General features: G+C 38.0%; 1 non-coding gene across 1 annotated transcript; it reads right to left on the reverse strand.

The window, feature by feature from the left end:
- Positions 1-2067: 2067 nt before the first annotated feature.
- Positions 2068-2171, reverse strand: LOC130952505 (small nucleolar RNA R71). The gene has a single exon (XR_009074685.1). It is a non-coding gene; the product is annotated as a small nucleolar RNA R71 (small nucleolar RNA).
- Positions 2172-3325: the final 1154 nt, after the last annotated feature.

Genomic DNA, 3325 nt, shown 5'->3' on the forward strand with positions numbered 1-3325 from the left:
GTTTTATGATCACACAGAGAGGAGAAAAACGTTTTTTGAGAGTAAATTTCAAAATAAAAGCCAAGAGAAACGGAGCATCAAAAGCCAATTAATGGGGCATTAAAAACCCTCGCACATTCCCAAGGCCAGGACACTAATCCAAAAGCGCGCATTTTCAAAAGAAGCGAAACGGGTTCGGCTTTACCCGAGCGGGCTCGAAGTCCAGGAATCGACCTCCAGAGGAAGACCGAGCTCGAGCAGAGGTACTGTTCATACCCTGGGTCAAGCTGTCCGACCCGAGATGTTCTGCAGACAAAGCGACCGACCTCTTCAGGTCAGGACAACCCGACCTCTTCTCAAAGAGCTCGGCCAAGTCACAGGAAGGCCCAAACAAAGGGCCCAAACAGAGGAACACGTCCCTAATCCAAGGGCAGCCCAAGCCCGTAGAGATAAAGGCGGTTCCCTTAAAAGATAAGAGGACCCCAGTCAAAGATAAGATAAGATAGGATAAGATAAGATAACTAACTTATCTTATCTAAGAAGGTCACTCTACACCATTATAAATACACTAGAGCACCCAGGTATAACTCATACTCTGATTCTACTCAATACCTGCTTAATACCCTTGCTAACTTAAGCATCGGAGTCCCTTGCAGGTACCCTCCACCCTCCGGGGACAAAGGATCAGCACCATCACCAAGTTCAACAAGTCGGATACAACAGCTCCGACCCACACAGAAGATCTCGTCCGAGATCGACCTATAGTTTCAGGTAACCCTTGGAACACAAATCTTTTTCATTTTTTTATTATTTTCGAAAAGTTTAAAAATTGATTTCAAAATCTTTTTCTTAATTTTATTTCAAAATTTCAAAAACTTTACTAATAATTAATGTGATTGATTTAAAAAATTTGAAGTTTGTTACTTTCTTGTTAAAAAAGGTTCAATATTTAAATTCTAGAATCATATCTTTTAGTTTCTTGTTAGTCAAGTAATCAATTTTAATTTTCAAAATCAAATCTTTTTCAAAATATCTTTTCAATCATATCTTTTTAATCATATCTTTTTTAAATCATATCTTTTTCAAAATCAATTTCAAAAATCTTTTCTAACTCCTTATCTTTTTAAAATTGATTTTCAAATATTTTTCAACTAACTAATTGACTTTTTGTTTGTTTTACTATTTCTTATCTTTTTCAAAACCACCTAACTACTTTCCTCTCTCTAATTTTCGAAAATCACCCCCTCTTTTTCAAAATTCTTTTAATTAACTAATTGTTTCAAATTTTAATTTTAATTTTATTTCTTCTCTTAATTTTTGAAAATCACTAACCTTTTTTCAAAAATAATTTTCGAAATTCTCTCTCTCTCATCTTCTTCCATTTATTTATTTATCTATTAACACTTCTCTTCTACTCAAAATTCGAACCCTCTTTTCCCACCTGTGTTCGGATTTTCTTCTTATCTTCTTCTACTCACAAAAAGGAATCTCTCTACTGTGGTAAAGAGGATCCCTATTATTATTTTCTGTTCCCTTCTTTTTCATATGAGCAGGAGCAAGGACAAGAACATTCTTGTTGAAGCAGATCCTGAACCTGAAAGGACTCTGAAGAAGAAACTAAGAGAAGCTAAAATACAACAATGTAGAGAAAACCTTACAGAAATTTTCGAAAAAGAAGAGGAGATGGCAGCCAAAAATAATAACAACAACAATAATACAAGGAGGATGCTTGGTGATTATACTACACCTACTTCCAACTTTTATGGAAGAAGCATCTCAATCCCTGCCATTGGAGCAAATAATTTTGAGCTGAAGCCTCAACTAGTTGCTCTAATGCAACAGAACTGCAAGTTTTATGGACTTCTATCAGAAGATCCCTATCAGTTTTTAACTGAATTCTTACAGATCTGTGATACTGTTAAGACTAATGGAGTAGATCCTGAAGTCTATAGGCTCATGCTTTTCCTTTTTGCTGTAAGAGACAGAGCTAGAACATGGTTGGACTCACAACCTAAAGATAGCCTGGACTCTTAGGATAAGCTGGTCACAGCCTTCTTGGCCAAGTTCTTTCCTCCTCAAAAGTTGAGCAAGTTCAGAGTGGATGTTCAGACCTTCAAGCAAAAAGATGGTGAATCCCTCTATGAAGCTTGGGAAAGATACAAGCAGTTGACCAAAAAGTGTCCTTCTGACATGCTTTCAAAGTGGACCATCTTGGATATATTCTATGATGGTCTATCTGAGTTCTCTAAGATGTCACTGTACCATTCTGCAGGTGGATCTATTCACCTAAAGAAAACGCTTGCAGAAGCTCAAGAACTCATTGACATGGTTGCAAATAACCAATCCATGTACACCTCTGAGAGGAATCCTGTGAGTAATGGGATGCCTCAGAAGAGGGGAGTTCTTGAAATTGATACTCTAAATGCCATATTGGCTCAGAATAAAATGTTGACTCAGCAAGTCAACATGATTTCTCAAAGTCTAAATGGATTGCAAAATGCATCCAACAGTACTAAAGAAGCATCTTCTGAAGAAGAAGCTTATGATCCTGAGAACCCTGCAATGGAAGAGGTGAATTACATGGGTGAAACCTATGGAAACACCTATAATCCCTATGGAGAAATCATCCAAATTTCTCATAGAAGGATCAACAAAAGCCTCAACAAGGCTTTAATAATGGTGGAAGAAACAGGCTTAGCAATAGCAAGCCTTTTCCATCATCTTCTCAGCAACAGACAGAGAATTCTGAGCAGAGCCCCTCTAGCTTAGCAAATATAGTCTCTGATCTATCTAAGGCCACTTTAAGTTTCATGAGTGAAACAAGATCCTCCATTAGAAATTTGAAGGCACAAGTGGGTCAGCTGAGTAAAAAAATCACTGAAACTCCTCCTAGTACTCTCCCAAGCAATACAGAAGAGAATCCAAAAAGAGAGTGGAAGGCCATTGATATAATCAATATGGCCGAATGCACAAAGGAGGAGAAGGACGTGAATCCCAATGAGGAAGACCTTCTGGGACGTCCTCTGAACAAAAAGGAGTTCCAAACTGAGGAACCTAAGGAATCTGAGGCTCACCTAGAGACCATAGAGATTCCATTGAACCTCTTTTTTCCATTCATGAGCTTTGAGAACTATTCTTCCTCTGAAGAGGATGAAGATGTAACTGAAAAGCAAGTTGCTCAATATCTAGGAGCCATCATGAAGCTGAATGCCAAGTTGTTTGGTAATGAGACTTGGGAAAGTGAACCTCCCTTGCTCATTAGTGACCTAAATACATGGGTTCAGCAAACTTTACCTCAAAAGAAACAAGATCCTGGTGAATTCTTGATACCCTGTACCATAGGCAC

This window comes from Arachis stenosperma, chromosome 9 (assembly GCF_014773155.1).
Source record: "Arachis stenosperma cultivar V10309 chromosome 9, arast.V10309.gnm1.PFL2, whole genome shotgun sequence".
NCBI classification, from domain to species: Eukaryota; Viridiplantae; Streptophyta; class Magnoliopsida; order Fabales; family Fabaceae; genus Arachis; species Arachis stenosperma.